General features: G+C 47.7%; 1 protein-coding gene across 8 annotated transcripts in view; it reads left to right on the top strand.

Annotated features, from left to right (window-relative positions):
* Nucleotides 1–16588: 16588 nt before the first annotated feature.
* The window catches only part of SEMA4D (semaphorin 4D), a 138697-nt gene continuing 134125 nt past the window's right edge, over nt 16589–21160 (top strand). For all 8 annotated transcript variants that reach the window (XM_081571993.1, XM_081572022.1, XM_081571975.1 and 5 more), the window contains exon 1: nt 16589–16864. The gene's annotated coding sequence lies outside the window, so the exon portion shown is untranslated. The remainder of the gene's footprint in view (nt 16865–21160) is intronic.

A 21160-nucleotide genomic window follows, 5' to 3' on the forward strand; every position in this document is an offset into this window, starting at 1 on the left:
TATTAAATATTATTGTATTAGAGGGAAAGAATCATTTGAGGATGTCAGAATTTAATTCTGCTTGGGTCTCACCCATGACTTTCATGTTACTCACTACAGGCATGGGAGAAAAAAGCAATTTTTCTGAACTCAATATTATATACCAAGAATCCCAATACAGTATTGTATACCAAAACCCTGTCCATAGTAAGTCTGGCAGAAGCAAATTCATTTCCCTTTCGGGGCAATACAACTCACAGAGAGCTCTTGGAATGTGACAGTTTGAACAGATTGTGGCAACAGATGGAAAAAATCACCATCTGATTTTGACATGGTGCAGGGAAATAGAATTTGATGAACAATAATTAGAGAAGCCAAATACAGCCAGAGAAGACCAGATTTAAACAGTGAGTTCAGAAGTCAGAAAAGACTTAAGCATAGAATGGGGGTGAAACCTCTGAACAGGCAGGGAAAAGAATTCTGAAATAGAAAAAGAGCTATTTCAAAGCTTCTCTGTCTTTCTAGGAGATTGTGAGCTAATGTGCAACCTTTCACACCTGGTATATTTTAAGGGTCTCAAAGAGTTCCTGAACTAAATATATTAACTGTCTTTATAAAGTTTAAAGGGCTTCCCTGATGGCTCAGCCGTAAAGAATCCCTCTGCAATGCAGGAGACACAGGAGATGTGGGTTCGATCACTGGGTCAGGAAGACCCCCTGGAGGAGGAAATGGCAACCCACTCCAGTATTCTTGCCTGAAAAATCCCAGGGACAGAGGAGCCTGGCGGGCTATAGTCCAAAGTGTCGCAAAGAATCAGACACGACTGAGCGTGAGCACGATAAAGTTTAAAACTCACCAGAGGATGCATGGTGTGCCTTGGGGTATGTAGCTGAACGGAGTACCAAAGGGGGCTTCACTGTATTGGCAGCTTTTTTCTCTTTCAGGTATTTGCTGTGTTCTTTTTCAGTGCTTTTAGTACGCTTGAAATATGTCATGGTAAAATTTAGATGCTTGAATATGGAGTTTATCCAATGCATGGTCCACACATGTGCTCAGTTGAAACAGTGCCATTGGTTGTCATTAGGTTTGTACTTTTTTTTTTTTTGGCTACACCATGCTACTTGTGGGATCTTAGTTTCCTGAACAGGGATCAAACCCGGGTCCTTGGCAGTGGAAGTGCAGATTCCTAACTGTTGGATTGCTGGAAAATTCCCTAGGTTTGTACATTTAGGTGATTGTCCTGGTAACATAAATGAATGAATGCACAGAGCCTCCTGAATTCTTGCAGACTCTCAGGAAAACCCTTTGTTTGGGTGTTTGTGGCTTCAGAATCTGGACAGAGCCCAGAGGAAGAAGAAAGGAGAAAGATACACCCAGTGCAGCATGTGATCGTGTGAATGAGACACAAGGGGAGGTGATGCTTCTCTGGATTCAGGAGCTCGGAGCCTGAGACTCATAGTCTGAAAGTATGATGGAGGGTTGCAACAAATAAACAAATACTTATATGTTGAAAGGATAATGGAGGGTTGCAACTAAATAAACAAAGCCCCAGTTTCACCTGGCAGGCAAATGCCTTGAGTCATTAAGTAGTATTAGGCACATTTAATTTATTTAATTATAAAGACAACAGGCATGAGACCATCCATATTATAGCTAAAGAACATATGGAAACCAAAAGCATAAATAGAAGCATCCTTAAATTTTCTAGGTGCTCAAATTGCTCAGGTGGGCACACAGGGGCAAGTGTGGTGTGCGGGCTCCATCAGTAATGCAGGACCACAGGGGTGATGCATACCATCATTTTATCTTGTGTTGTGTAAGCGAGAGTCTGAGGAAGGCTACAGTCTCCGAAGCTCAGGGAGGGACAGGCACCGGAGAGGACAGATGCATGTGAAGGGGAAGAGTGCAGATAAGTTGGACCCCAGATCCCAGTATTGATCCACATCCTGACCTTTCTGTCTCCAAGCTGTCAGCCTCGGCAATGTGGGTCATCCCAGAGCAAACCATGCACACAGCCCAGGGTTGGGAAGCTGAGAGAGGATCTGGCTGATGTTGGAGCAGCTGCAGACCTGGCCACTCCCCACTCCACCCTACCCCGGCAGCCACACCAGCATCTGGTGGGCCCTGCCTCCCTTCCCTTCAAACTTACCATGCTTCACTTCCTATTTCCAAACAGTGTGACCCACACTCACCCCTCAGAGAGTGGAAAAGCTTAGCTAAGAGGTCTCCATAGCCATCCATCATGTCATCCCATCCCACAGTCCAGTTGAGTCCAGCCTAAGAGCTATGCCTCAGACTCACACCACAACCACAGCCCTTGACCCATGCGATGCTCCCATACACACTTAGCTCCAGGAAACTCCCTGTGGGTAAAACAGACCTGCACGCTCAAAGGCAGAGGATGGCCAGGCCAGTCACCTAAAGCAGTCAGCCCAGTCCTCATTCTTAATAGATAAACAGACAACCAAGAATTACTGGGCACCTGGGAAAACCCACAGTAATGAGAGAGAGGAACTGACTGACCATGAAGAAACCCTGACAACTTGAGAACAGGAGAGAATGTCATAGAAATTCTAAGTAGCTTCCCCACATGTTGGAGACAGTATCGAAATCAGAAAAAGGAAGAAACTGCTATTGAAATAATTAAATATTTAGGCGAAGTGTAGGGGTATCTGCAATTAGAAATGCATGTTTCAAAATGAGATGGATTAATGACTGGATATGCAGATGAATAGATGTGTGGACAAAAAGTGGTCATTTGATAGTAGTGGAATTTGCAGTAGATATTCATGTGTTCAGGCTTCCCAGTTGGCTCAGTGGGTAAGGAATCTGCTTGCAATGCAGGAGCTGCAGAAGACAGATCCCCTGGAGGAGGGCATGGCAACCCACTCCAGTATTCTTGCCTGGAGAATCCCATGGACAGAGAAGCCTAGAGAGCTATGGTCCATAGGGTTGCAAAGAGTCAGACAGGACTGAAGCAACTTAGCACACATGCATGCATTCATCCAGTTCACCATCTAGCAACCAGGAGCCTGGGAGAAGGGGTAACAGAAGCTGAAAGATGTCAATAGCATTTTGGGACCTAGAAGATGGATGAATGAGTGGTACCAACTTAGCAGGCCAAAAGGGAGAGGATCAAGACAATTTTGCCACAGAACCCAGGAAAGTCTTGGGAATCAGAGACCTCTGATATGGAGGTAACCAATAACGGGAGAACTGGGCAAAAATCTGAGAAGCAGTGAGACTCCCACATCCACTTCCCATTCTGTTACCATCTGTCCTCAATGATGCCAAGGACAAGGGAAGGCGGGGGCACAAAAGTGGAAATCTATTGTAGGGGGAAAGAAAACCCTCTGGCCCTTCCCTGCCCAGCCTGATAATGGGCAGCAGGATTATCCCCACCTGGTCTAGGTGGAAAATCAGAGAGTTCTTCCCCAAGGAAATGAACAGCCAAAGAGAAAATGCATTGACACAGAAAGCCAGGGCCCCAGAGAAGTGTGGGGTGCCGGCCCAACTTCGCCACAGTGAAGTTCTCAAAGGGCAGTCAGGAATCCCCGGGCTGAGTGTGCAGCCCAGGGTCACCGCAAAGGAATCGTTAGAGCTGAAAGGAACATGCAAACAAATCAACCCACCTAGGAAAAGAGGAAATAGAGAAAATCACATAGCATTCAAAAATTCCCCCCAAAGCTAAAATTAAGACCCTCAGAGAAAAGAAGAAGAAGACAAGATACCTTCATGAGTAAGAGCTCTTGTCTTGGAAATTTAAAATTCAGATAGCCAAAATGAAAAGGGTAATAGAAGTGCTCAAAGAAAAAGTAGAGGAAATCTAAAAGTAAAACAGAAGGCAAAAGGATGGATAGTAGAAGGGAGAAGCTGGGAAATTTAGAGTCAATTCACCAAGACCCATTATCTGAATAATAGGAGTTATAGAGAAAGGAAAGTCAGAGGAAAAGAAATTAGTGAAGATTTAATTCGCAGTTTTCCTAGAGTGATAAAACATGAAAAACACCCACATCTAGGTATGTCATGAAACTTCAGAGAAACAGGGGCAAAGAGCAGATTCCAACCCATTCCAGAGAGAAACAGGCCATGACAGAGTTCTAAGGAATCAGGATGGCCTCAGCCATACACAGCATCAGAAGCTGCTTCAGAAGGAAGCAAGGCCCTTCAAATGTCCAACCTAGAATTTTGTTCTGGCCAGGCATCTCACCAAAGCCACTGGGAGGAAGGGGGTACTCCATCAAAAGGAGGGAGCCAGCTAAGAAAGCAAGGTATGGGCCTGCTGAATAGGGGAGCCAGCCCAGGGGAGAGGCAGTCTGGACTGGGGACAAGCGGGACCTTGGCCTGCCTCACACCAGGAATGGGACAGACAGCAGACGGCTCTGAGAAGCACGTCTTTAGGAAGAAACAGGGTCACAAGAAATGAACAGCATCAAACTAATGGAATAGAACATCTCTGCTATGCTGGAGGCATGTGCTCAGAAGGAAAAAGCATTAGAAAGTCTGGGGGAAAACAGCAATCTGAGCAGTGCCAGGACTTGGAGGAATGAATAGAAGGAGAAAACAAGGTCTGCTCATCCTCGCCTTGGGGACATTTCTCTTCAAGATCAAGTCAGCGGCCCAGGATGACATTTCCTTCCCTGGGAAGGTTCTGTCCATCATTCATTCTTCGGGGAATGACAGCTACAGACTTGTGATCAAATACTTGGCCCTTCTAGTTATTCTGTTTTTTCCATCAGTCTACATGGATTCCAATACAGAAAATTCAAAATGTAAAAAACAACCCCGTGGCAAGCGGATGGGGAAAAAAGATGGTGGGTCAGTGGGAGGAGAGGAACGGGTACTTGCTTCTCATCTCACTCAAATGGAACAGCCTAAGATGAGTGAGAAACAAAACCCTCAAGAAATAAACACTCAAAGCCTGTGTTCGACAATAAACAGACAACCAATAGAAAACCTCACGTATTTTTTAAATTTAGGGGGCAACAAGTGATGTGGGGACAATCTCTCACCCCAAGAAGCTACCATCTAACGTTGATAAATCAGCAAACAGAGACAGCACCTTCTGTTGGTTTAAGCAAGTAATTATGAAAATCCAAAAATGGTTTCTCTGGGGTTTGGAATAGGAGATAGGGTGAGAATTTTATTTAAAATGTACTTCTGTGTTGTTGGAGTAAACTGTTTTTCCCTTGTACATGTGTTGCTTTGATAGTGGTCTAAAAGAATGAAGTAGGGCTGTATGTATGCACATTGAAATGTGTCCATGAGTGAACTGCAGAATGAAAATTAATTGTACAGTCCCACTTACAAATAAATAACAGAGAACAAAAGACGCAAATTCATACCAAACCATTTAAAAGAATATGTGCATGTTTATATGCTTGTTTAAGGGGAAACAAGGTCTGGGAAGAAGCACTTAAGTGCTAAAATTGATTGTGCTAGAAAACTGGAAAAGAAGGAAGGCTGTCATTTCTTTTTTTGTTGTTGTTTACTTCTGTTTAATTTGACTCCTTTTGAGAAGTTTGCATAATAATTTTGAAACAGGCTTCCCTGTTTGCTCAGCAGTTAAAAAATCCGCCTGCCAGTTCAGGAGACTCAAGTTCGATCCCTGATCAGGAAAGATCTCACATGCTGCAGAGCAACTAAGACCACACACCATAACTATTGAGCCTGTTCTCTGGAGCTGCAACTACAGAAGCCCTCATGCCCTAAAGCCTATGCCCCAAACAAGAGAAGCCACCACAATGAGAAGCCCACAAACCGCAACTAGAGTGTAGCCTCCTCTTGCTGCAACTAGAGAAAAGTCTGCATGCAGCAAAAAGATCCAGCACAGCCAAAAATTAAAAAATAATTTTAAAGCATAAATAAATGCAATTCTACACTGTAGAGTGCCTAGTTTTCCCTAGTATCTCCTTCTTTGGAATCTCATGCATGCTTGCATTTTGCCTCAATAACAGAAAATTTCACCTTGATTTTAGTTAAAACTCAGTCTTCTCAAACATACTCTCTTTCAAGGTGATTTTGGTTCTGTTAAATAAAACACCAGCCGAGCATTTTGCAAGCAGGCATGAAATGCTGGTTCTGGGGAGAGCTGTCCACGTGCTCCCTTTCAGGGATCAGACAGCCGGATGGTGGAGTCCAGGCTGGTGGCAGGTTTGATGGACTCATAATACTTAGACAATGGCCTGATTTGAAAACAGCTTTTATTTCTGCAATAAAAATGAAAGTAGTTTTGACTTCTGCTAACAATTCCAGAGTTCTTACAACAGAATCTTCCAGTTCAGCTTTTTCTTAAAATCGATCAAAACTGGAACATAACAGGTAGGTTATTGTCATTTGTGAGCATGTGGTGTTTTCATCCCAAGCAAATTATTTCCTCTCTCCTGCTGGGAAATAAACAACACAGTGTGCTCAGTATTCAGTGAGTGCTTTCATCAGATATGATGAAGGATCTTGAATGAAAGGGAAAGGCAGCTGCAGAGACTCACTCCAACAGATAATAAGTCAAGCTTGGCGATGCTGTGAGAGGAAGGCTGTCAATCTCCAGAAGTCTTTAGTGAACAGTCGTAGACAGAGAAAACCATGGGGATGGAACAATGGCAATGAAGTCTTCAACTTTTCTCTTTGAAGACTAATTCTTTGTACCTTCCACATCTTGGACTAATCAGAGGTGGGTCTAGACCACAGTGTTCCCTGTCCCCAAGGTAGTCAAGGTGGGCATGAGAGTTGAGGGGCAGTCTGCAGTTCTCAGGGCAGGTGGCTTACCCACCATGTGGTCTGGTCGGTGTCTGGTTTTGCACAAAAACTTCTGACACATCTGTGTGTAGAAAGTGGCACCAGGAAGTCCCAAAGCCAGAGTTCAAATCCCGTCTCAGTGAAGAGGTGGGTGAAGAATGAATGAAACTGACCTGACCCTGTTTCCTGTCTGACAAATGAGGCCAGCATGCCCTGCCTGTGTGTTCATATAGGGAAGCCCAAGCCCTGGAGTGCCAGAGACACAATTCTGCCTGCTGGGGCCTCTGCCCATCAGGAATGTTCCAGTGGAGGTGGGAAGCTCATCCAACTCCAGGTTGGCCTCTAGTGAGAGTTGAGCGCACCACTGTTTTTAACTACATGACACTTTTCCTTTTTTTTTATTTTTTCATTTTTGTATTTACATTAAAAAATTTCTTTTGCTGCACTGGCTCTTTGTTTCGGTGTGGGGGCTCTTTATTGCATTGGGTGGTCTTCTCTAGTTGTGACTAGCAGGCTTATTTAGCCCGTGGCAAGTGGGATCCTAGTTCCCCTGCCAGGGATGGAACCCACGTCCCCTGCATTGGAAGGTGGATTTTTAACCACTGGGCTACCAGGGAAGTCCCTGGTGGTATTTCTGATTGAGGTATAACTCACAAACAAAAAGGTAGAAATCCTCAAGGCAGAACTCAATGAATTTTGTCATATATATACATTTGACTAACCACAACCCAGGTCCAGATAGTGCCTGCTTCCACCCACTGTGATTTACAGACAGAACATACAGTGTGGGCTCTTTTGGATCTGACTTCTTTCACTCAGAACTATACCTAAGAGGGGCTTCCCAGCTGTTGCTAGTGGTAAAGAGCCCACCTACCAGTTCAGCAGGCATAAGAGATGTGGGTTTGCTTCCTGGGTCGGGAAGATCCCCTGGAGGAGGGCATGGCAACCCACTTGAGTATTCTTGCCTGAAAAACCCCCATGGACAGAGGAGCCTGGCAGGCTATAGTCCATAGGGTTGCAAAGAGTTGGACACAACTGAAGCACTTGACGCACACTTCTAAGAGACTCTTCATCTCCTGGGTGGAGTTCTTCCCTTTTCATCACTGAGTGTTATTCCATTGTGGGATTATGCCAGGATTCCTTGGTCTTTCTACTGTTGATGCCCACTTGGATTGCTTCTAATTTGAGATCATAACAACAAAGCATGAGCAATGCCATGAGCATTTTTGCACATGCTTTTCAGTGAACAAATCCATTTAATTTTGTTGGGATTATACCCAGCAGAGGAATTGCTAGGTTACACAGCATATGTGTGTTTAGCTTTAGTAGTCCTGCTAAATATTTTTCCAAAGCAGCTATTTATTTCATTTTACATTCCTACCAGCAATGTACAAGAGTTCCAGTTGCTCCACATCCTCAGCAACACTTGACATTCTTGACTCAAGACCTTCTAGTGGTTGAGTAGTGTTCCACTTACATTTATTACAGCACTAACTACACTAGACTGTGTTTAGGGCAGTTTCTAACTGTCCACCCATACCTAGTTACCCCTCCTTAATGTAGTAGATTTTCAGCTGGGCATGTAGTCACTCAGTTAGCAACTACATGTCCAAACCCTCCTTGAAGCTATGTGTGGTCTCGGGACTGAGTTCTGGTCAGTGGTGTGGAGAGAGGTGATGCATGTTACCTCCTGGACTATATTGCATGAGGATGCCTTTCCTTCCTCCAGCTGGATGAGATGGCCTAGCTGCATATAGTTCCAGTCTGCTTGTCTACTTCTGACAACATTACATAAGATGTATATAACTCCTATTTTGGTGAAACCACTGTGTTTTATGTCTCTTTATTGCAGCAGGAAGCACCGCTCCCCAGAGAATGCACTGTGATGATGACTCAGTTACCCTCTGACTCCTCTACAGTTGGATGGTGTTGCTTTTGTCTGCTCAGCACATCTGTTCACTAGGGTGCTGCTTCTTGCCCAGCCCTGAGGTTCAGTGAGATTATTAACCAAACTCCATTGAGGATGTAGGCAGGTAGCTCAGATCTGACTGCTGGTGGTTCTCCAGCCCTGGGCATGAGACCCAACCAAGCCAACCAAAGTCTCTCCATGGGACTCGTAGTCTGGTGAGAGTCTTTATCATTGTTTTGAATTGAGGCTTCCATTAGCCTTGTGGCAGGATAGTGAAGCTAACATGCAAGCAGAACCAGAGTCAATCAGAGAGAAGAAGGAAAAGAGTCAGCAAGAGGAGGAAGGCCATCAACTGTATCTCAGCTCCTGGATCTAGCTGTACCTTCAGCACCTTTAAATGTAGATGAGCCAAGAGTTTGAGCCAGACTTCTGTCACTTGCAACCAAGAGTTCTGTCTCCTTTATGAATGCACTGAACAAGTTTGAGGGTGATTTTATACAAGCATCGTGCTAGATGCAGGGGATCCAAAGTCCTTTCCCTTTAAAATGGCAATTCTTAATCTGGATAGAGAGCCCATACAGATGGAATCCATTGGAAAGAAAGATTACATCCCCCCGCCCCTGATTCTACTAACTTCTAGCTGAAAGTAACTTTATTCAAAATATCAATGCAGGCAACAGAATGCAGTCATGTTAGCTGTCACAGACATTTTCACAACACATCTCAAATTCCTGGGCAACTTTGTCATGACTTCAAAATTACTAGTTATCAGGCTTGCTGCTAGAGCATGTTACTTAATGTGTAAATAACAAAGTAAATGGGTCACATTTTGAGATATTTTGATAACCGGATTTCAGTACAATAGGTTTCCATTCTAATCCTGTATTTTTACTTTATGCATTTAAAAGCATATTCTGAAAAGAAGTCAAGAGTTCACTAAGCTCTGGAAGCTCAAAATGAAACACACCAAGAAACAATAGTAGCAAACCCTGGTGCAGTAGTGATTGAGAGCCTTGCAAGGTTGCCACCTTGCAAGGTTGCCTCCTCACAGTGGGAGGAGACACCCTGCTCTGCCCAGAGGTGTGGGTGGGGGATAGGGTTGAAGAAATGATGCTCCAGCTGACCACTCTGACAGGTCTTTAAAGTGCCAGCTCAAGCAGCTGGTGGTGGAAGAGGCCTTTGAGGGTCAGGAAGGCATTGCTGTTGCAGGTCAACTGAGGACACCAGCTCTGGTTAAACTTAATGGTCAGCCAGGGCAGCAGGCCAGCATCCTGTTCAGCGTCCCCAATTTCCACTCTCCCTGGTTCCAACTGGGGTAGTGCTCAGTGGCTTTCACCAGCTCTGCACTCAGGAATAAAATATGACAAAAAGAAGCCTTGATAAACCACCCTTTTCATTTAGCAACAGGGAAAGTGCTGGGGAAGGGTGTGCATGAGGGCTAGATTACACCCCTTAACCAGAGTAAGTTAGTACTCAGTGCTCTGACAGCTAAAATAGTACTCAGGGCACACAGAACAATGAGGACAGCTCCAAGGCCTTCATTTATATGCTGCTGCTGGAAAGCAGCTTTCAAGAGAGGAACCCTCCATTTCCTGTGGGGGGTCCCAGGACAGCAGTGGGGCAGGAGGGTACTGGGGGCACCGGACCATTTCCTCCACAGCTGAAAAGGGTGTTCTGGTAACAAGGGTCCTGGTGGAGGCACTATGAGGACCTTTCATCTTAAGGAGGCTGCCAGGAAGTGGGCCTTCTCTGGGGAGGGGGAAGGAACCCATGAGGTGTGGGGTGACAGTCATGCCATCAGCAGTCACAGCAACAGTGGAGGCCTGTTCCCATGCATCCCAGAAGCACTCTTCCATCACATTCAAAAGGTGGGAGTGTAAGTTGGTACAGCCACTGTGAAAAGCAGCATGGAGGGGTCGCAGGGGGAAGTCAATTCTGACTCCATGTTGAAACGGTTTTTTTGACTTGCTTTCCGTTGCTTTTGTTATTATAATTACACATAATGGCCTGCCTCAAAGAATCCTACCCCTCTGCCTCTTAAACTTAATGTTCAGAACCCTGTCCACCTGCAGATGGCAGGAAGGAAAAAACTAACACATCACTCTGCCTGAGGCTCGACATTCTAGGAGATATTTGCAAGATTAATAGCATTTTTTTTTTTTACTTTGTTTTCTAATCTCCCCCCATCTCTAATCCATAAAAGAACCTGATATCCAGACCCCAACCAGATGGTTATTTTGAGACATTAGTCTGCCATCTTCTTGGTCAGCTGGCTTTCTGAATAAAGTCATATTCCTTGCCTCAACACTTCGTCCCTTAGATTCACTGGCGTCTCTTGTAGCAAGCAGAGTGAGCTTGGACTCAGTAACAGAGGTTCCTCAAAAAACTAAAAATAGAATTACCATATGATCCAGCAATCCCACTCCTGGGCATATATCCAGAGAAAAGCATAATCCAAAAGGATACATATGCTCCAGTATTAACTGCAGCACTATTCACAATAGCTAAGACATGGAAACAACCTAAATGTCCATTGACAGATGGATGAAGAAGATGTGGTACATACATACAGTGGAATATTACTCAGCCATAAAATAGAATGCAATGATGCCATTTGCAGCCACACGGGTACAACTAAAGATTATCATACTAAGTCAGAAAGACAAATACCATACGTTATCACTTATATGTGGAATCTAAAATGTGACACAAATAGAAACAGACTCACGGACATAGAGAACAGACTTGTAGTTGTCAAGGGGTGGGGGATGGGGGAGAGATGGAGTGGGAGGTTGGGGCTAGCAGATGTAAGCTTTTATACGTAGAACAGATAAACAATAAGGTCCCACTGTACAGCACAGGGAATTATATTCAATATCCTATGATAAACCTTAATGGAAAAGAATATAAAAAACAATGTATATGTGTGTGTGTGTGTGCACACGCACACGTGTGCATAATCAAATCACAGAAATTAGCACAACATTGTAAATCAACTGCACTTCAATTAAAAAAAATAGTTCAGATATGTGAGGGGATAAAAGGACATTAAAGTTTAAGAGACGTTACTTCTTGGTGGTAAAACCAAAAATGTAAATAAATTCTGGTGTAAAACAAGCGACATTTTTCCTGACCTGGGTCAGAGGCTCCCCAGACATTATCATCTCAGCCCCTAGGACTCATTTCTCCAGGGGCCACTGCCCTTTATTTTGCCAGCCCATGTACTAACTCCTTGCTCTCAGCCTTGGGCTTTGGAGCTACACCCTTGGCTTCAGGAAAAATGCACAGGGCCAGCTCTTCCAGGAAACTTGTCCTCCCTTGCTCAAATACTCTGTATTCAGACGGTTTTTAAAACTGGTCTCAGCCAACACATGCAAGTTCCTCTGAGCATGGAGGAGCAGAGTGGGTATCCCTCCTCACATCCGTGGGGCCGTGGTGGAAGGCCAATGTAGTGGTGCCACATAAGCTGACATCTTGAGCTTCTTTTCATATGGGATTTAAATATCATCTAGGCAGTCACTGTGCTCATCCACATGGAGATAAACCAACGTTCTGACGGGACAGGCAGAGAGACTTCACACAATGTGACCTAAGTATTCAAACATTTGGTGTTGTGGGGGAAGCTGGAAAACAAATTGGTGGAGAGGATGCCTTTGATGTGTATCAACCTAGTATTGGGGGTTCGGGTAGGGAGTGGGTCAAGGTGACACGAGATTAACATCCCTGTGCACAGGGTTCCTTTTGTTATTCTTCTGTATAAGTTTAAAATGTCCCATGTGCGTGTGTGTGTGCTAAGTTGTTTCAGTCCTGTCAGACTCTTTACGACCCCATGGACTATAGCCGGCTAGGCTCCTCTGTCCATGGGATTCTCCAGGCAAGAACACTGGAGTGGGTTGCCATGCCCTCCTCCAGGGGATCTCCCCAACCCAGGGATCAAACGTGTATCTCCCGTGGCTCCTGCACTGCAGGCAGATTCTTCACTGCTGAGCCACTGGGGAGGCCAGTCAGTTCAGTTGCTCAGTCGTGTCTGACTCTTTGCGACCCCATGGACTGCAGCATGCCAGGCTTCCCTGTCCATCACCAACTCCCGGAGCTTACTCAAATTCATGTCCATTGAGTCAGTGATGCCATCCAACCATCTTATCCCCTGTCATCCCCTTATCCTCCTGCCTTCAATCTTTCCCAGCATCAGGGTCTTTTCAAATGAGTCAGTTCTTCCCATCAGGTGGCCAAAGTATTGGAGCTTCAACCGCAGCATCAGTCCTTCCAACGAATATTCAGGACTGATTTCCTTTAGGATGGACTGATTTGATCTCCTTGCAGTCCAAGGGACTCTCAAGAGTCTTCTCCAACACCAGAGTTCAAAAGCATCAATTCTTCTGTGCTTAGCTGTCTTTATGGTCCAACTCTCACATCCATACATGGCTACTGGGAAGACCATAGCTTTGACTATATGGACCTTTGTTGGTAAAGTAATGTTTCTGCTTTTTAATATGCTGTCTAGGTTGGTCATTGCTTTTCTTCCGGAGCAAGTGTCTTAATTTCATGGCTGCAGTCACCATCTGCAGTGATTTTGAAGCCCAGAAAAATAAGGTCTGTCACTGTTTCCATTGTTTCCCAAACTATGTTCCATGAAGTGATGGGATCAGATGCCATGATTTTAGTTTTTTGAATGCTGAGTTTTAAGCCAACTTTTTCACTCTCCTCTTTCACTTTCATCAAGAGGCTCTTCAGTTCCTCTTTGCTTTCTTCCATAAGGGTGGGGACATCTGCATATCTGAGGTTATTCATATTTCTCCGGGCAATCTTGAGTCCAGCTTGTGCTTCATTCAGTCTGGCATTTCACATGATGTACTCTGCATATAAGTTAAATTAACAAGGTGACAATATACAGCCTTGACATACTCCTTTCCCAATTTGGAACCAGTCTGCTGTTGCATGTCTGGTTCTCACTGTTGCTTCTTGACCTGCAAACAGGTTTCTCAGGAGGCAGGTAAGGTGGTCTGGTATTCCCATCTCTTGAAGAATTTTCCACAGTTTCTTGTGATTCACACAGTCAAAGGCTATAGCACAGTCAATGCAGCAGAAGTAGATGTTCTTCTGGAATTCTCTTCTTTTTCTATGATCCAGTGGATGTTGGCAATTTGATCTCTGTTTCCTCTGCCTTTTCTAAATCTAGCTTGAGCATCTGGAAGTTCTCGGTTCAAGTACTGTTGAAGACTAGATTGGAGAATTTTGAGCATTACTTTGCTAGCGTGTGAGATGAGTGCAATTGTGTGGTAGTTTGAACATTCTTTGGCATGGCCTGTCTTTGCAATTGGAATGAAAACAGACCTTTTCCAGTTCTGTGGCCACTGCTGAGTTTTCCAAATTTGCTGGCATATTGAGTGCAGCACTGTCACAGCATTATCTTTTAGGATTTGAAATAGCTCAGCTGGAATTCCATCACCTCCACTAGCTTTGTTCATAGTGATGAAATATCTCATAATAGAAAATAAAACACTGACAAGAATAAAAAGGCAAACTGGATTACTGTGTGTGGACCCGGATGAGTCCCTCCTGGGTGCTGGGTGGTAGGAAAATGCTGTCATCTCATTGAATCCTCCATTATTTCCGTTATACAAATGAGGAAACACACTAAGAGAAGCTTATGATTGATTGTTGAAGGTGCTGAAGCTGGAAGCACTGACTCCAGGTCAGGCATACGGTCAGTCTCTTCTTTGCCAAGCCACCCTCCACTATGCAGATGAAGCAAACAGGGGTGCAGCGACCTTATTAAAGACAATGTTGAATGATCTAATGGCTGGAAAAGGTTCCAGGGGGTCATCCCTACTGCAGGCCCCCTCCAGCCATTTCCTGCAGTGGCCCCAGAACCTGTCTAGACACTGGCCGTGTACGACATGGTCCTCCAGGGGTGGCCGGCTCCTCTGGCAGGCAGGTCTGCTAGAAAGCATTCACAAGTGGGAGGAAATTGACTCTCTAGTCTAATTTCCACCCATCTGTCCTCGTTCTGCCCTTCATAACCCCACAGGGTAATCCTTCTTCCCGGACAGTTTTGCAAATATTTGGATTCCACTGTCTTGTGCTCTGCACACTGATCTTTCAGACTGAAGGTTTCCCATGTGTCAACTACCCTCCCATGGCCTGCTGGTGGCTGTCCTTAGATCCCAAGCAAGGGCACTGTATTCTAGACATGTTGGACTAGTAAAGAACACAAGACAGCCCCCAGCCCCTGTATTTGCAATACTTGCTTTTATCCATCTTAAGAATGGGTTCCTTCTTGGGGCCTGGGATGCTGTTAAAACATCTCTTCCCATTAGGTTTTAATCCAAATAGGATGGGGAACACAGATTCACAGACTTCTCCCACAGGAGGAGAGGTGGGAAGGTACATATCCCCTGTGTCTTTCTCATAAAAGTCTCCAGCTATGAACGTGGGGCATGTGGTGCTGGTGGCCTTACCTGAGATTCTCTCCTCCATGCTCTGCAACCCTTAGAGAGGGTGGGACAGGGCTCACAAGGTTACCTGGAAGCATCAGAGCCAAGGCTCAAACTGGAGCCTGTCAGATTCCAGGTCATGTTTCCCACCTACAGAGGGAGAGGGGGTGAACTCCTGCCCACCCTTACCTTCACCCTTGGCACTAGCTTTGCCATCTTAGTTTTGCTGGCACAGTGTTGGTGCACTGGCATTAAGGTCTGCCTATGGCAGCCCCAGCATGGAAAGAGAGGAGGCCCCTGAAGAGAGTGAGGCTTTCAGTCCCGTTATTGATCAGTTAGGAATGACTTCATTTTAAAACTCTCACTCTGGTTACCAGCAGCTCCTGGGCATCAGGAAAGTGACCTTAGGTGAGCTGGGAGGGTTCTTGCAGCCTGGGATCTACAGCCAAGACTTGGGGTGGAGCACCTTGACTCTTAACTAGCTAGTTGGTGGCTCAGTCATGTTTGACTCTTTGCGACTCCATGAAGTGTAGCTCACCAGGCTCCTCTGTCCATGGGATTCTTCAGGCAAGAATACTGGAGTGGGTAGCCATTCCCTTCTCCAGGGATCTTTCCTACCCAGGGATCAAACCCGGATCTCCCACATTGCAGGAAAACGCTTTACGGTCTGAGCCACCAGGGAAGCCCACCCTGACTCCTACACTACACACAGGGAAATCCTGGCTGATTCATTGGGAACTGCATCCCTTTCTCTAGACAGCGTCCCTCAGCAGGCCTGCTGGCCAGTCAACCACCTTCTCAGGCTTGTCACTTCTTCCTCCAGGGCAGAGGAATTGGAGCAGTCTTCCGAGGGCACCTAGGTTCTCAAACCTTTGGGTTAGTGTAAATGTGTGTCACCAGGGGTGATCAAATGGTGAACACTTAGCAAACAGTTGGCATGGGGGCAAACAGAAGGGGTGCAGCAAAACTTGGATTGGTACCTACCCATCTCACCTTGGGGAAGTGGTAGAAGGCTTGATTTGAAATGTTCTTATCCAAATTAGATTTGCTTAGAAGCAAAGGAGCAAGCATCCTCAGAGCCTACATGCTTTGTCCACCCATTGGGCAGGTCAGGTCCCCAGCAGAGCCTGGGAGTTCGCAAAACCTTGGAGATTTGGAGGAGGGTGGAGGCTCGAGAGGGGAGAGGGTGAGGTCGGGTCAGGCTCCCAGAAGGGGCAATGCTCCATTAGCAGGTGGTGAGGAGGGGGTAACTGCGCAGGTCATCAGAACGTGTGTTGGACCCAGCAGAGGCCTGGCCAGGGCAGACGTTAGCCTTTGGGGGATTGAGGGGTAGGGGGAAAGGTGGAAGGTGGGGCGGGAAGAATTCAGAGGGAAAGAGTGGAGACGGAAGGTGGCAGGGGCGGGTGGAGATGGAGGGAGTGGAGGAGTGCAGGAAGGTGAAGAAAGGGGAGGAAAAAGGGGAGGGACGGAGCGGGCTGGGGATGAGAAGTAGGGCGGGGAGCCGGGCGGCGAGGAGGAGGAGGAGGCTAGAGAGAGGGGGAAGGGAAGCGAGAGGAGGCGGGAAGGGGAGGAGGGGAGCGGAGGAGGGGAGCGGAGGAGGGGCCTGCGCGCAGCCCCGCGCCCTCCCGCCCGCGCCGGCCTCCGCGCCCTCCCTCGCCGCAGCATCCCCGAGTCGCCTGGCCGCGCCGCCCCTCCGCGCCGGGCCGCCGAGCCGGTCGCCTCCGCCTCCGCCGCCGCCATTCCTGCGCCCTCGCTCGCCTGGCCCGGCACCGCGGGGCCGCGCGGCCAGGACACTCCGCGCCAGGTAAGGGTTGGCGGGTAGAGGGCGGGCGCTGGCGGTGCAGGTGCGCGGGGGCGGCGAGACCCTCCCCCAGTCGGCCCCCGGAGCCCGCCCGGAGCCTCCGCCCCGAAGCCCCCTGACTCCTCCCGGGATCCCCGGGGCCTCCCCGGAGCCCCCTTCCCGGAGCTCCCTGATTTCTCCCCAGACCCTTCTTTGAGTCCCCTCCCGGGACCCCCCAGGACCCCTCCCCTCCTCGGCTGCCTCTCTGCCCCGGCGCGCAGGTGGCTCGGCGACGCTTGGGGCTCGGGGCGGGGGCGGTGTGTTCTGCCTGACCCGCGGCTCCTGTCCGCCCGGCCCCCGCCCCACTCCGGCCATTCGGGCCTGGTCCGGCCCCGCGGCTTCTATTTCTGTCGGCGATGCCGCGGCCCCCGGGCGCTAGACCCCGAGCCGCGCACTCAGACAGGTGGGGCAGGTCGGGGCCCTGGCAGTGAGGGTTGCAGGCCTCGGCTTCCTTTAGGGTTTTGACTGCGTGATTCTAGAATAGCCAAGGAGAATCAGCAGCCTTAGCTCAGGGCTGCACCTGTTGCAGCCGCCTGGTGAACTGCAGGAGGCTGAATCCACTGGGATTTTGCCCGTGCAGACGGTGGAAAGGAGGGTTGAGTCGTGGTGGTCCCCTTCGTTTATTTCATTTAGTATTGGGGATGGGGGTGTGTGGGCGTCTGGAGGTGGGCAGGGTACAGGGCAAGGGTCCCCGCTTTCTGGAGCGTTTGCTATGCAAAGTTGTTCTGCTTTTGATTCGAAAACCACCACTTATGTTAAGCACATCCAGGACTTGGGAACTGTGGCCAAGTGGCTACCCACCCCCCCCGGCCCCCCCATTCAGATCCACTAGGCGCCACCGAGCGGAAGTTTCCTTTCCCAGGGTGAAGTGACATCGGTAGCCTGTCACCTCATACCTGCCCCAGGCCTGGGGCCTGCCTTCTGGCTGCCTGGGCGCTGTATTTTGGGAATGTTTACTGTGTCCCAGAAACAGGCTGCCTCAGCCAGTGCTGGGGCCAGGATTCTGGCAGAGATAATGCCCCGATTGTCACTTGAACCATTGGTGTCTGTGCACATCGTCTGCAAGAATAAAGAAGAATAAAGCAGACCTGCTCGGAGTACTCCAGGCAACCAGTCCTACCAGGGGGAAAGCCTGCAGGGATGAGGGGATGGTGAAGGGATTCACCGGGACATTTCTGGGGACAAAGACTCTCCCTGCCAAGAGGCTAGACCTTCAGATTGCAAAGAAAAAAAAAAGTTTGTATTATGAACAGCAGGTAAACCAAATAAAGAAAAACAAATTGCTGACACTGAGAGGCACCCCAGCCCTGGTCTACTCTTGAGCCGTGTTACAGGACCGTGAGCTGGCATTCTAGAGGTACTGGCTCCCTATGATTGCTGGAAAATGCAGCGTTACCCCTCTGCTGGTAACTGGGGTGCTCTGACAGCCTTCTTTGGGGTCCTAGCAGATGGTGCATCCACCCCAGCTCAGGAGTGGGGTGCAGGGCCACGCCACACAGCTGTCCAGTGGGTCTGGGGGCAGGGAGATGACCATAATGACATCATTCACTTGTGATCCAGTCCCTGTGGGTTAGCCAAGGCAGGTTTCATCTGAAGTGCTTTCCCCCCCTCACCAGGCAGGGATGTCTAGGCCAGTCTTGGGAGCGCATGCTAATGGCTGGCTCTGAGTGAGCGGGGAGGACCATCCGCTGGTGCCAGCACATAGCGAAATCAATAATGTGTTGCAGAGATCAATGGTTTTCTCATTGGTCCTCTGTGCTTCCAAAGAGAGCCTGCCTCTCCCACACTGGGCACGGACAGGTTCAGGCCTCCCACCGCTGCCTCTGGGTTCTGTTTCTGGTTGGGGGGGTGGAATGGATGCGGCCAGGAGCCTCTTCCTGATCCCTTGTGTGGTGAGCCTGGGGCTCCTGGATTGGCAGCTGGACCCCGTGTCCCCTCCCACCACCAGGCATCCCCAGTGACCCTGGGTTAGGCCCCTGCTGCGGCATAAGTGTATTGGCTTCCCGATTGTTCCTTAATTCACAGCAACCTTCCCCTCATGCTAACAGTTTGTTCAAAAGAACTCCTGAGAAGGTGATGTGGCAGGTAGTGCGTCCCAGTGCCCCTGTGCCCCTGGCCCCCCATCCCCAGTCTCTTCTGGGAGTGACAACAGTGACCAAGTTAACCATCCAGGCCTGCAGGGTGGCCATGGGGTAAAGCTGGCCATGTACAAATACACAAATGAATTTGTCATCAACTGACTGCTGAGAGTGGCTGCGGGAAGAAAGACGGCCGTCCTTTGTGGGGCTTGGCAGGTGCAGTCTCCCCTGCTCCACCTGTGCCTCTGGGGCCCTTGGCCATTCAGGGATGTCTCAGGGAGTCACCCGAGAGTGGGCCGGTCGGGCAGGCTCCTCTGCACTGGAGACTCAGCACAGCTCGTGGCCATTTCAGCCCGCCTGCTGTCAAAAGGTGATGGAGCGAAGTGGAGATTTATTAGGAGGAGATATCTGCTGATTCAGTCCAGTGGAGATAGCATGTGAGTGGGCCTTGCCTGGAGCTGGGCTGGCATTGTTTAGTGCACCAATTAAGGTGATCTTTGGGATAAGCAAATTGGCTCATTGCAACTCCTTGGAGTGGCTCACTTTCAGTGCCTGTCCCTTCCTGAGTGCACGGTCATTTACCTGGCAGGATTGTACCTGGACCAGGCATCACAGCAGCCCAGGAGTCGTTCCCCCATAGCTGCCTTCCAGCATGCCCTGTGATCCTCCAGTAGGACCAGGTCCTTTATTTGGTCTAAAAGTCTCACATGCACTATGAAAGTGGAGACTGCACCCCTTCCCCAGGTCACTTCTATGTATTACTCGGTATTGCAGCTTTGAATGAAATGCAGTTGACGAGCATTTGAGCCAAGAATCACTCCTTTCAAAAATGATGGTATTTAAAGAAACAGTTGGGCGTTTGTTGAGTGAACAATGATTTTAAAAGATAATTATATTCCTTAACAACAGTATTATGGTTATGTTCACACAGTCTTTACCCTTTAGCTATAGATGCTGGAGTGATATGCAGCAGAAGTGATACCGTGTTTGAGAGCTGTTTCAGATTAGCGTGGGTGGGGGATGGGTTGGGTGATGAAGGGGGCAGCATTGACCATTGTTGAATGGTTATTAGCTCTGGGTGATGGTACTGGAGGGTTTGTTAGTCTCTTCAGTCCACTTTCTGTGTATCTTTGAAAGTCTTTATCATAAAATAGCTAATGATCTCAGAATCCCATTTCCCCTCTCAAATGCCATAGGATCCTTCACTTCATGGAATAGTTGAGGTTTACTTTAAAAGAAGTGCTGATGAGTTAAGTGAAAACATTGCTCCTTAGTGTAGACTGTATAGAGTGATCCTATTTACGCATGTATAGCTAATAAAGTGTAGAAGCATCTGGAATGACACACACTGTGTATCAAACAGACGATGACAGAGCACTCTTGGTGGATGAGGAGGGCAGGTGCTGCTCCAGGCTCAAGGGACACAGCTCCGAGCAAGAGTGGCTGTCCAGCTGGTGACCGGGATGGGAGGGAAGGATATATGTGTGCATGTGAGTTGTGTGTGCTTGGGTGTTGGCAGAGGGTTGAGAAGGGGGTGGAAGGGATTAGGAAGGGGAATCTATCTTTTTACCCCCTCACGTATTTCCATGTGGTTTGTTTCTTTTACAGTGGGATTGTTTTTGTAATGATAAAATGTATTTGTAAGAAGGAATCTCCATTAGGGAATGTGTTTAGTTGCTCAGTTGTGTCCGATTCTTTGCGACCCTATGGCCTGTAGCCCACCAGGCTCCTCTGTCCATGAGGATTCTCCAGGCAAGAATACTGGAGTAGGTTGCCATGCCCTCCTCCAGGAGATCTTCCAACCCAGGGATTGAACTCAGGTATCCCGCATTGCAGGTGGATCCTTTACCATCTGAGCCACCAGGGAAGCCCTTAGGGAATAGAATAACCTGGGGTTTTTGCAATATTTATTTATTTAGCTGCATGGGCTCTTAGTTGTGGTACTTGGGATCTTCAGTCTTTGTTGTGGCATGCAGGTTCTTTAGTTTTGGCATGTGGAATCTAGTTCCATGACTGGGGATCGTACACAGGCCCCGCCTGCATTGGGAATTCAGAATCTTAGCCACTGGACCACCATGGAAGTCCCTAGAATAGCCTGTTTTAAATATTAAATTTCTAAATCTAAATTTATTTGAAATGGATTCGACTTGTAGGAATTCATGTTCCTATACAGCATAATAAC

This window comes from Giraffa tippelskirchi, chromosome 1, assembly GCF_054371585.1.
Source record: "Giraffa tippelskirchi isolate mGirTip1 chromosome 1, T2T-mGirTip1v1.2.pri, whole genome shotgun sequence".
NCBI classification, from domain to species: Eukaryota; Metazoa; Chordata; class Mammalia; order Artiodactyla; family Giraffidae; genus Giraffa; species Giraffa tippelskirchi.